The 13245-nt window shown below is 39.4% G+C and overlaps 1 long non-coding RNA gene across 1 annotated transcript; it reads left to right on the plus strand.

The window, feature by feature from the left end:
* Positions 1-2677: 2677 nt before the first annotated feature.
* Positions 2678-7778, plus strand: LOC143419207 (uncharacterized). The gene is made up of 3 exons (XR_013099187.1): positions 2678-3024; positions 6452-6529; positions 7400-7778. It is a non-coding gene; the product is annotated as an uncharacterized LOC143419207 (long non-coding RNA).
* The last annotated feature ends 5467 nt before the right edge of the window (positions 7779-13245 follow it).

A 13245-nucleotide genomic window follows, 5' to 3' on the forward strand; every position in this document is an offset into this window, starting at 1 on the left:
GCGGATCATTAGGAGAAATGACATGGATCACTAATACTTTCATTGCCAGCTTAAAAATGGAAGTTCACAGCTGTTAATGGTTTTAATGTTTTGGTGTGATTGGTGCATGGCTCACTGTTTGTATATATTCACGGTTCATAGTCCTGTGTTGTTAATGAAACACTGAGAGACCAAATATCACACAAGGCTTTTAGTCACAAGCAACTAAACATGATTATAAACATGCTTTGGGTGAGCTGGCTTTATAGATACATGTGCACACTGCACAAATAAATACACAAACATATTCATTGACATATGCAGTCAAAAATGCACATAAATCCCAGCACTCTGATTTTGGCTGTGCTTGAACAACATTTTTCTGATGGACGTGTTGATGTGCAAGTTTCCACTTAGTAACGTGGAGCTTATTCTGTGTAGGTGGACGTCTGCTACAATCTCTGCAGTAAATATCTGAGGATGAAACTTGATGGAAAAATATGGATGGTAATGATAGCACTACTTTTAGATAGACGGGCATTAAAAGAAGCACATTACATCACTCCTTACAGTGCAATTTCACAAACATGGGAGAGTTGGGTAGAGACAGAGCTGCTGGCCAAGAAATGCAGTTGGCATAAAAGAGCGACTTGACTTTGTGACCTATACTGTAATTTCCTCTTATCGCATTGGAAACACTCCAGCTTGAATTCTGTAAGTGTTTCTTATTTACACAATAAACTCAGTGAAAGGCAGTAAAATAGCAAGGTCTCCACAACTCCTGCTTGTATGTATGGTGTGTTAACAGCACGAGTGCATGTTTGAATGACCCCGTGTCCTCATACACTGAACCAAAACCACATGTTTGGGACAAACAGCTGCTTTTCATAACCACACACTGTCGCAGTGTTATCCATGTTAGGGCACTACAGCCCACATTTTACGGGGTTAAAAAGCAGTTTGAGCTTAATTTGCATCTGTTAGACATCAGAAGGAATTACTGTAAAAGCAATAAATGAAAAAAGTTAACTAAAATTCAATTTCAGACATAGCTCAATATAAATATAGTACTCAAACAGAAATGTGAGTTTTTCTTAATATATTATAGCCTTTTGATTAAAGAATGAATGAGAATCCAGACTTTGAATCATCTGGAATCAATAACATGTAAGCTAAGTATTTTTTACAAGATCTGGGCAAGAGAGTGAATTTTTCACATTTTGCACATACTGAGAGCAGATGTCAGTCATAAATATTATAATGGATAATAGTTTAGACACTGTTAAATATGAAATTTGACATTTCTTGATCATCCTGATTCACTAATGAGAATATATAACGCATCTGAAGTCTTTGAGAGTCAACAGCACCTGAGGCTGGCCTCTGTTTGACCTTTCACCCTGTATGTCAAGTCAAAGTGTACTTCAAGACCTTATTTCAAAACTACAGCAGTGCCGCATAACTCTCAGGAAAAAAAGGCTATCTAAAACACAAACACACACGTAGAAAAACACACTGACTATCTCAAACAATGGGCACAAATAATACATAATAAGTAAGTTATTGCTTACTCATAGCAGGATAAAAAAATATTAATAAGTCTCAACTCAAGCTGGACCAAACGTCTGCTGGAAACAGCAGGTGTAAAGGATTGATTTAAAAGTAGATAATATTTTGGCTTATCTGATAAAAAGCAGTAAATTGCTTCACGCTTCAAGCTTTATGGCGGCAACCTGAAAAGCATGATCCTCCTGTTAGGTAACCACAAGAAGCATCTGGTTAGAGGCTAAAATTATTAAAAGACAGGCTGCTGCATTTTGTACCATCTGCAGATGTGCAAGACAGGAAATATTAAAAATAACATACCAAACTTTCACGAGTCAAGTCTACATGAAGTGAAAAGCATGCATGACTACCTGCAGGTCTATAAAATATTCCACCTTAAAAAACAACAGAGCTTTTAAAGTTGTCTAAAATCACAGCCATTTTTTTTTTTTTTTTACTGTAAATGTAGGGTCTACAGGGGTACAAATCAGGAGTACTAGCAGTGTCTGATTTAACCTCATTTTAGCTACTTAGACATTAAGGAAGTTAATGGATGTTTTTAATGAGTACTTTGTATCATTTGGCAGCATTTCAAAGGACGCTTTAGTTGCACATTTTTAACCCAGCATGAGACGACCTTCCCTTTTTCTGGCTGTTTTGACAGGTAAGAGTATTTGTTTAGCTACAGTACAACCACACAAGTCCCTCAGCCCATGATGTGCTTTTTGGTTATTAAAATATATAAAACCTTTGATAATTCCTAATAGTGTCACTTATAATCTAATTTAAATGTAAATTAGATTATAATTTAAATAAAAAATACATTCTAGTATTCTCAGCTCACAGTAGTCTGCAATTCTTTGCTGAAGTATATAGTTATTGTGTAAAAGTGTGGCTATTGCTTCCTAATATTAAAGATTAAACTATTGGATATGCAGTGTTGGGGAGTAACGGAATACATGTACCGCCGTTACGTATTTAAAATACAAAATATGAGTAACTGTATTCCGTTACAGTTACCGTTTAAAAAGGTGGTATTTAGAATACAGTTACTTTGTTGAAATAAATGGATTACACTGCAGTACTTTCCTGTTTCATTTTGTCGCGGGTCAGGACTGTTTGGGTTTTGTTTGACAGCTACGTTCTGTTGTTCCAGGCGGCAGCGTTACGGTTGCCATGGTTACAGGGCGATGCTCTCTCTCTCTGCGACTGTGTGTTTCCTGGGTGAGAGAGCGCCTTTTCGTTGTTGTTGTTGTTGTTGTGCTAAGCTAACAGGCAGAATGCTACAAGCATAGCTCTAAAGAATGTAGCATCATGGGCAGTGTAGTCCGTGTTGCAGGGAGAATGGACTGCCATACACGTTATGGGTCTGTGAGCGCGAGGAGGGAGAAAAAGGGGAGTGGAAAGGTACGAGTTGTCATCGAGCAAAAACGGGAGCTGGAAGCATGTAAATATAATAATAACCACTGCAGCCAAGAAGAGTGCCTGACGAGCCCAGTTGTAAGTAAGCTATTAAGACTTGACTGTACACCGTGTTCATGTTTTCCTCCGAAACAATAATTTCCGTTGGAGCAGCCTTTCGACGCCTCTCTCTATCTCTTGCAAGAAAAGTTGACCCACACAACAAAGTAAAGCTATTTTTCGGCTACGAGCCGACAGGGACCCCGCCGTATTAGTCAGAGGTCCCTTTACTACAGTTCGGAGTCGCGGACCTTCAGTAATAGTAATAAATCACACAGCAATAGTACATTCACGTTGTTGTAAAAAGCATGATAATATATTAAGTAATCCAAAGTATTCAGAATACGTTACTGTCATTGAGTAACGTAACGGAATACGTTACAGAATACATTTTGGGGCATGTATTCTGTATTCTGTAATGGAATACATTTTAAAAGTAACCTTCCCAACACTGTGGATATGTAATGGCTGTTTTTTCCTCCCAACATATTTACATATTGCAGATCAAATTTAGAGAAAAAATAAATTGAATCTTGGATTTTTTGTCTCTAAAAACAGAAGCAAAACAAATGAGCCGAGTGTGTGTAAATAAAATTGTCATTTGGTAATGAATGGAAGAAGAAGAAAGGAAATTTTAAAAGAAAAGTGCAAAAAGAAAAGAACTAAGCCTTAATACTGAGAACAAAGGAAAGCCAAAGTTTTATGAAGAGTGACTTGACTGGTGCCAACTTTCTGTCATTTAACGATTTCTCTGTTAGAATTTCTCATACTGAATCCTCATGCAGTCAATGTTACCATGTTAAATGCGTCCATGTTGTAAGAAAGGAAATAATTTCAAACACCACAAATACCATGAAGAAGCAGCCTAAATCATTCATTTTTAAATGCAGAGTTCTGGTTTAGATTTCATAGTTATGAAAGAAAGAAAGTTTATTTTATTCAGTCTATGGCTGTGATGGACTTGACAGACTAATGGTCTGTCCATGGTGCACACTAGCCTACCCTGGATAAGTGATTAAACAGACAGATGGATGGTGAACATAAGATTGGTATGATGATGACAGTTCTATTTCAAGCTTAATTTAAAACTCTAGTTTGTCCAACAGTGTTATTACATGTAATAACAAATATTTAGTAATAAGATATTTATGTATGCGTGACAACAGTAATAGTTCCTGTCAGACATCTGTTGGCAATTTTCAGATATGTTCATGTCAGTTCAAAGTAGGTCAAGTGCTGATTTATACTGCTTTTGAAACAAAAATGAACTAAACCAGGAGAATTCATGTTAAGTGAACACGTCACTGGCGCTGGCAATTATAAACTCCTCGTGACCGGAGGCTCGTGCTGCAGAGACAGTCAGCATACAGCGGTGACTTATTTCTTTCAACTCTGTCTGTTAAGTTTAAAATAAAATGTGTCTTAATGTTTTCTATTGCTCTATTACATCTAGCAGGCAAAACAAAGTTGTTTTAGTTGTGAATGTGAGGCTAATGCTGTGGGCCGTCCTTCATTGGTTTTCTTGAGACTTAGCTAGAATAAATTTGATATATACTTGCTGTAATTTTCATAAGCATTAACATAATTCATGTCATACTATAAATATAACTAAACAGTGGGCTCACGCATCCAATCTAATTTATTATTGCAAATGCTTGAAGGTTGTTGCCATCCTCAAAGTCCAGACTATCAATCAGGAAGTGGCGTTGTCCAAACATTTTTGAAATAAAGGGGATTTGGAGCTTACTAACTGGCTAACACAGAGCGAAGTTTATAATTTTATTGTTAATATTTTCAAATAGTCTTTTAAACATCACAAACACACTTGTGTATTTGTAAGAAGAGACTTGTGGTAAGTAGAATTTCTTTGTTATGCTTTTGTGTTTTTGTATACCTGAGCTGCCTTGTTATCAGCATTTTTAAATAAAGAGAATTCCTGTCTCCAAGTGCGTTTCCTCCACCACATCAGCAGCCCTCTTACAGTTGTCATCAGGGAAAGGTTGAAATAAATGCCAAATAATTCCAAAGTATAGTTCCAAAGAACTAGTGCTGGAAAACCTTGGCTATGACATTCAGCAGACTGTTGAACAATTGACTAATCTGCATCTGCGTATCATTAGCAAGTCTGGCTGGGGTAAATCTCTTTTCCTTTGAACTTAGGCCCATCTCAGAGCACTGGTTTTCAGTGTTTGAGTCTTCATGTTGTACATATCCATTAACTTGAAATACAGGCTATGCCTCACCCTTAAAATGATCAGCTAGAAGAGGAAATGAGCTGTGCAGCCAATTGTGAGCTACCTGTGTTTTTACTTGCCTTGGTTGATTTTATTGAAACATCTGGAATCTAAATGAGGTTTTTTTTTTTTATTGAAACAGTTGAATAAACGTTTAGACTTTGCCGGTAAAACCAGTAAGGAAATATAGTTTATTTCCTGGCCTACACTTGCTGGATATCCAAGTTATTACTTGGAAACCCATTAGATGTCCCACAGATCCCTCTTGAGAAACAGTATTGCCACTTGCTTTAAAACTTAAATGGAAGTGCTGACAACCTAAAAGGCTGTGCTAGCAATTCACAACAGATGTATCAATCCATATCTGTTGCACTAAGTGGTCCAATCCTGTCTTAGACACTTTAGCATAAAAGTGCAGATGCTTTCAGTTGCTCCTTATGTTGACACTGTATGGCTGAGGTTGTCAAGGCAGCAAACTCTACATGCAAATAGTTTTGCCTTTGGAAGGAAAAGTGCATATTTTTATATGATACATGTTCATCTTCTCTCATGTAAGCAACCATTAACTTCAGTAGTATATCCATTGTTAATATCATTAACTAGTTTCAACCTATCATAAGTAGTTTCACAGGAGCCAGTTATGAGGCAGCATCATGATGTGATGATATGAGATTGCTACATATGTATTACTTACAAGAACAATGCTGTTTGATCTTCAGCTGGCAAGGCTACCAAATTATCATTGTGGGATATTTTGTTTTAGTCACAGACCTTTAGCACAATGCTGTATTTAAATCTTTTTTAAAAAGTCTACTTGACACATGTCAGCTGCACCTGTGAAGTTAAAATAATCAGCTATATCTGTTTCTGTCTGTCTGTCTCTGAGTCAGACACTATTTCCATCGTAAATTACGGTTCTTTTCTTTTATTTCCCAACACCGCCCCACTCCTCTGGTTTCAGTTTTTGTCCTCTTGTGTTTACCACCAGGAAGATTGCTTTCTCCTGTTCTAATGTGTTGCACATGTGCCTAATTGGTATCCCTCTGTGTGTTTATAGTCTGCGGCCCAATTCCAGTCCATACCATACACCCTCCCACTCTGTGACAAGTGTAACTCAGTGTAGAGTCAACACTGTAGCTGATGCGGTGTTGGATTATTTTACTACTTAATTAACATGTAGGGGAGGAAAAAAGAACAGCAAGCTTTAGGATACCTTTGTCTTTCCCAAACAGACGAAGGATTCTGAAAGAAACACATGGGACTTGTATCTTTTACTGTGTGGACTTTCCTTTATATTGGACACAGAACAGGTACTGCACCAACACATCCACTTAACACTTTTTAATGTAGAACAGCATCCAGTGTAGGGAACTGTTTAACACCAATACACTAATGAAGCAAACATGGTTACAGGCTGCATTGTGATAAGACCTTTTTCATTCCTTCTTAGAGCGTCTTTATGTCAGATGTTAAGCAGTTAAACTGAACTGGAACTGAATGTTCCAGCTTGCTGCTTGACTCTGGATTTTGAACCTGCCTGTTTCCTTTGGTGATGAGCGCTTCCTGAGCTCTTTTGTCACCTTCTTGAACTTTTACCTTTTTGTTTTTGGTATCCTCCACTTGACTCATCCGATTTTTAAGCATCTGTCCTTTGTAGTTTTGAGTTCTTTTTGAATTTTGTGTTATTATTATGTTACAGATTGTCTGGTTGGTTATTTTCTCGGTTTAGATTTTCTTATTTTCATTTTTGTTGTGTTTTACAGTGACGTTTCTATTTTATTGTTAGAGTTTATATTTAAAGGCTTGAGTTTCATGATGCATGCTCAATCATCATGGTAAGGAAATCATAAAAAGTTGTTGTTGTGCATCTGGACAGAATCAACTGTCCAGATGAGTCAAGGAGGCCATTTACGTGAAAAGGGAAAGACCATCTCTGAATCAAGGAGGGAGCCTAAGGGTACATCGCCATCTTACAATGCTGTGATTGCAGCCATTCCCTAACTCTCTGTAAATGGTACTCATAGCCATTGATCAATGGTCATTGATTATGGATTAATGGGCTTTGATCAGTGGTTGTTGATCAATGGTCATGACAATTTGCACATTAATAATCAAGAAACTGACGTCACAGCCCATTGTTCCTCAGTAATGTAAATGCAAATGCAATGTTTATGTTTAAGGTTGGGGAAAGCTGCAGTCACCTGAGACTGAAGAAGTCACTTGGATGAGTGACGAAATGTTTCTCCCACTGAAAACCTCCAGATGAACAGAATTAACCTTTTGGGGGGTCCTTGAGCTTCAGTTTAACCTGTGTTCCATTGCATCCTGTTAAGTCTGTGTCACTTCTTGTTCTGTTTTGGAAGCTGTTATCTTCCATGTCTCGTTCCTAGCTTTACCTTCCTTGTCTTGTCATCCTTGGTTAGTTTCAGCTATGTTTAGTTCTCCACTTGTTTCTGCTTCTTTCATTACCTCTCATGTCTTTAAGCCCTCAGTTTATTTCTGTTTTTTGTTGTATTGCCGTCTGTTTGTTTCCTGCTTTATCCTGTGTCCTGTAACCAGCCTTAATAAATGGTTCTGTTTGTATTCTGAACACTGACTCCCTGGGTCTCTGCATTTTGGTCTGTGTTTTCAAATAGCCTTATTAAACTGTGAAATAAATTTTTGAATCCACTTTGGCAACTTGGCACCAAACGGTTATGAAATATGGAACAGGTGCAGCAAGAGTGGAATGTACAATTTTTCCTCTTTGCTCCTTCTTACAGTGAGCAGTCCCTAATTTTCACCAAAGGTAGCAGCACTGCTATCCATGTATGACCTCAGATCTCCACGGCATTCTGGAATGTTTCAACTCATGAAACACTAATCCCAACAGAAAAGAGGAGAATGGGAAAAGAAGCACAATTATAAGAAGTGATGAAAAATGAAACTACATAGAGGCTTAATCCAATGGGTGTGAAGCTGGAAATCCTGTAATTTCACAGATTTTAGTACAGTACATTCTTTTTGGCAGTTTGTGCAGCCGACTGGCTGAACTTTTTATTCTGTTTTTGTTCGCATGAGATTTGTACTATGCAGATCTCATGTTTGCCTATTTCTCTGTGGAGTCTGGGTGGATTGCTTTTTGTAAGTCATTGCACAATAATATTTTAAAACTTTGCAGTTTAACATGCATCAGGACCTGAAGTGGTCTTTGTGTGAATTTATGGGAAATTTAAAATTTATAGCTCCAGAGTATGATGTAAAAATCCCTTGGTGAAAAACTGTTGACTGGCTTCTGTGTACTGTGGGTGGAGAGGACATTGGGTTACTGGACTGCTATCCTCTATCCACAAAGGGACCAGGTGGAGCCTGCTGGCCAACTTCCACAAACATCTAAAAACAGCTCTCGAGAGAATAAAAAGGGCAACAGCTAAATATGCAGAGAGACAGAGGTGTTTGTGTGGAAGCAGAAACACTAAGAGGCAGAGACTGATAAACCTATTATTAGTCACCTTGTTTGGTTTGACTATAGTCACCATTTCGTTTACACACTTGGTACAAAGTCCTGCTTTGAATCCAACCAGGCAGATGTATGTCTTACTTATTGCCACAGAAACACACCATTAAACTCCATCAACAGGTCTGCCAATATTATATCAGCAAGATTCATCATGAAAAGGTCATTAGTGTTTGTTTGCAACCCCAGTGGGACTAAAAATGATTTAACTTGCAGTTGCTTGTAGACAGTGCCTTATCACCTTAATGAATTATTGTGCCTCTGTGTGTTGGTCCCTAGCAAGCAGGAACCTCCAAGGCCTCCGGGTGCCAAAAAAATGCAGTTCCTTTACTAGAGGTTGATAGCACTTTTTTCCAGTCTGTTTCAAAAGACTGATGTCACCCACAGTCTTTTGAAACTGTGGGTGGCATCACAGCAACTATTTCCATTTTTTATATACAATCTTTGTACTCTGTCTCTCTAAGTGTGGATTTAACAATGGTACACAATGAGTTTGTTTGCCTCTTATAAGAAAGTGAGCTTTGAAATTGGAAAAAAACTAACATAAGTTTTGTTTTATTTAGTTCTTTTTTTTTTTACTATCACTAAAGCGTGTGTTTCGAGGGTTAATTTAGATGGTGTTTTCATGTTTGAAAAGAACTGCTGCTGACTTGAACCTTCACAGAGAGTGAAAGAGGAACATGATGAGTCCAAGGGGAGAGAGTGAACAATCGGTTATGAAACTACATGAGTCAACGTTTGTTCATCAGCCAAACTCTGCGTTTTTTCCCCTCAGCGGGATTAAGATGGGGCGGGCGGCTATATTAGCCTGTACTTGCTGCTGAATGAGGCATCATTATAAACAGCCCCCTGTAATAAAATAAAACAGTAAGCTTTGAAAGAATTTGGTCACTTCCCAATAATTTTGGTTCCATATTTGGAGTTTGTGCAGCCCTGCAGAGCATCACTGCACTATGGAGGAGGCTTCTGTTTATGTGACACAATGAAGAGTCACTTGGAGCTTGTACATAACATCCAATCAAAGGAGCTTGCAAAGAATAGCGTCTGGACTTATTTAGGTTGCTTGAAGACGTTTCACCTCTCCACCTTAATAACCTGATGATCCTCTAATCGCCTGAGCCAAGGTGTGAAAATGGGTGTGTGTCCCAATCAGCCAGGGTTTTGGGTGAGCTCATTGTGAAACCTGGCCCCACCTTATCATGCGAATTCCTGAGGTCAGATGGCCCAGGCTGTGAGTGGGCGTTAAGGCGTCTGGGGAGGGAACTCAAAACTGGATTATAGATGGCAGAGAGTTGGTGTCGTAAACCACCGCCTCTGTTCAAAGATGGTCGCTCACAGTGGACATAGATTCTCTTTCACTCCTCTTTCAAACCATCTGTCCTCTCTGTCCAGACGCAACAACATTGTCATCCCCTATGTATCAGAAAAACTCAGGAGAGTTTTCTCCAAGCATGACATCCCGGTGCATTTCAGACCCAGCAACACACTCAGACAAAAACTGGTTCACCTGAAAGACAAAACTCCAAAACACAAACTTAACAATGTGGTGTATGCTGTACAGTGCAGCGAGGAATGCCCAGACCTCTACATCGGAGAGACCAAACAGCCACTTCACAAGCGCATGGCGCAACATAGAAGAGCCACCTCCACAGGACAAGACTCAGCAGTCCATCTGCATCTTAAGGACAAAGGTCACTCTTTCGAGGATGCCAATGTTCATATTTTGGACAGAGAGGACTAGGGATGGGTACCGGTGTCCGGTGCCATGATGGCACCGGTTCTGACATAAACGGTAGTAACCAGACCGAAAAGCAGCGCACATTTCGGTGCTTTATTTCGGTGCTTTTTTTCCTGAGCTGTGATACACTTCTAGCCAATCATTTTACGTTTCCGAGGATAGTAGGCGGGGCCAGGTACGTACGTTCTGTTAGAGCAGAGCTACAGATTAAAAATGTCCAAGGCGAAGCGGTCAAAAGTCTGGCTGTACTTCACAGCAAAATATGCAAACTCAGCAGTCTGCAACAAGTGCTTTAAGGTGATACTGTGATACTGTCAAAGGAGGTAACACCAAGAATCCGATTAAACAGCTGGCGACGCATAGCGTTTTTTTTTAAAAGCCGAGAAATGTGCCGTATTTGATAGCTTGCTGCGAGACCTCATACCGTGCACGTCGGGTGGGTTGCCAGTTATCGGACCCGGAGCAACATCCCCCAAAAACCCGAAGAATAGAGTCCTGGCCCCTAGCCCTGCCAGTGTAGCAGAAATGATGACGGATGATGATGCAGCAGCAGCCGTTCTTCTCTGCGTGAGTAGCTTCATGTTGTTCGTGTGCAATTTACGTTGAGTAGGCTAACCACGTTATTACATTAATGCATGTAAGGTGAACTAGCAAACATCATCATAGCTACATGCGGCTGTCTTCTTGTTTGATGGCAGATACTCCCTTCACCCTGGCCAAAAAGGCTAAAATGACCAAAGAAAAAGTGGGAAACAGTTAAACATGAGAGGGTTTAAGTTTGTGTTTTTTCCATTGTTTAAGCACTGCTTCCAGCCAAGAGTGATGCCATATATGCCCCATAGCTGCAGAAAAGGCTAACATTGTTATCTTTTTACAAAAAAACCCAGCTGAACATGAGAGGTTTTTGGACCAATTTTGTGTTCTCCATTCTTTAAGCACCGGTTCGAGCACCGTTTAAGCACCGGCACCGTTTCAAAAGTACCGATTTGGCACCGGTATCGGATAAAACCTAAACGATACCCATCCCTAGAGAGGACAGATGGTTTGAAAGAGGAGTGAAAGAAGCCATTTACGTCCACTGTGAGCGACCATCTTTGAACAGAGGCGGTGGTTTACGACACCAACTCTCTGCCATCTATAATCCAGTTTTGAGTTCCCTCCCCAGACGCCTTAACGCCCACTCACATCCTGGTGGGGCCAGGTTTCACAATGAGCTCACCCAAAACCCTGGCTGATTGGGATGAACACCCAGTTTCACACCTTGGCTCAGGCGATTAGAGGATCATCAGGGGTCCTTTTGTCCCTCTTTGGGGGGATACTCCCACTAGGTTTAAATCTGGGACTCCCCACAATTTGACCTGAGAACTGAAGAAGCTTCTCGGATGAGAGGTGAAACGTCTTCAAGCAACTTATAGAAGTCCAGACGCTTTTCGTTGCAAGCTCCTTTGACTACGATGACCTGGATGACTGAGAACCTTCACAGACATAACATCCAATGTATACTTTTTCCACTCTGCCCATCAAATGATGTGAGACCTACAAAAATCTGAAACAAGGATTTTATTCTTCCTTACTAGCACTATTTATTACACATAGTGCTGAACTTATTTTTAGTGTCTGTTAGGTGCATAGTAAGTGAGATTACTCTGGGATTGTGAGTGAAGCCAGTTATATATTTGACCAAAGCAGGTTTTGAACTTTAAATAATCACAGGTAATATATTAAGATGTTTACTTTCCAAATTAAACAGTCAGACACCTGTTACGTGTGGGCAGGGACCTTACCTCAGGTTACCCTCTAATGAGTATGTTCCATGTTTAGTGCCTGGATCGGCTGAGTCTGGACCTTGTTGACTGTCTGAATGTGTCTGTCATCTACAGACTTTCAAATGAACCATAGTAACCAATAACGAGTATAAAAAGAAGACAAACTCTCACTGTATACACTTCCTGGAATATATTTACTTGACTTTGATGAGTCAGTCTGTAGAGTTCCCCGTAGCAAAAGAAGAAAATTTTTAAAAAAAAACATCACAACCAAGATATAAACCAGTGAGATAAAGCCGCTTGACGATGTTATGTTTTTCACTGTGTGACAACAGTGCATGTCAACGTCTGGAATACATTTGAAGGTAAGAGAACATCCAGTTTCTGTTGGATGCAGGGAAAATGACTAAATGTTATAACGTCCAAACAATTTAGTTCATCTTCAAAATGTGTGGTTTATAGAGTGAGTAACAAGGAGAGACAAATCTTGACCCAAGTTGCTGGAACATGTTTGAACCTCTTTGACCTTGCAGGACTTACAAGGATCTGCCACTCATGTCTTTGCATTTGATATCGCAGGGCACATTTAGGGGTCTTTTGGGAGTTAAAATTTGCATATGGAGATATGTTTTGGCTCCGTCATTGCATAGCAAAATGTAATCTATGAAATAATTGAATATTGAGCTATTTGATGTGTTAATGTGTGGTCATTTCAGCATTTTATCATGATTGTAAGGTGAAGAGGAGAAGGAGAAACAAGATAATAGCAGCATTATCCTTCCTACCACTCATACAGGGCAAGAGATCCTGGCTTTTGAGATTAGTTTTGTCCTTAGGTACCAACATCAACAGTGAGGTCGCATTAAGAAGCCCCGAGTTGAGTGTTTTTAAGAGTATGGGGTTGATCTGAATGACAACTTGATTGTGGACTGCATTCTTATTAGGTTGTGACTTGCAAATTACAAGGTAGGCCTGTTGTAAAGCATACTCAACTTTGTTATTTCTGAATCTAATGGGAACAATAAT

The sequence above is a fragment of the Maylandia zebra genome, linkage group LG6 (genome assembly GCF_041146795.1).
Source record: "Maylandia zebra isolate NMK-2024a linkage group LG6, Mzebra_GT3a, whole genome shotgun sequence".
NCBI lineage: Eukaryota > Metazoa > Chordata > Actinopteri > Cichliformes > Cichlidae > Maylandia > Maylandia zebra.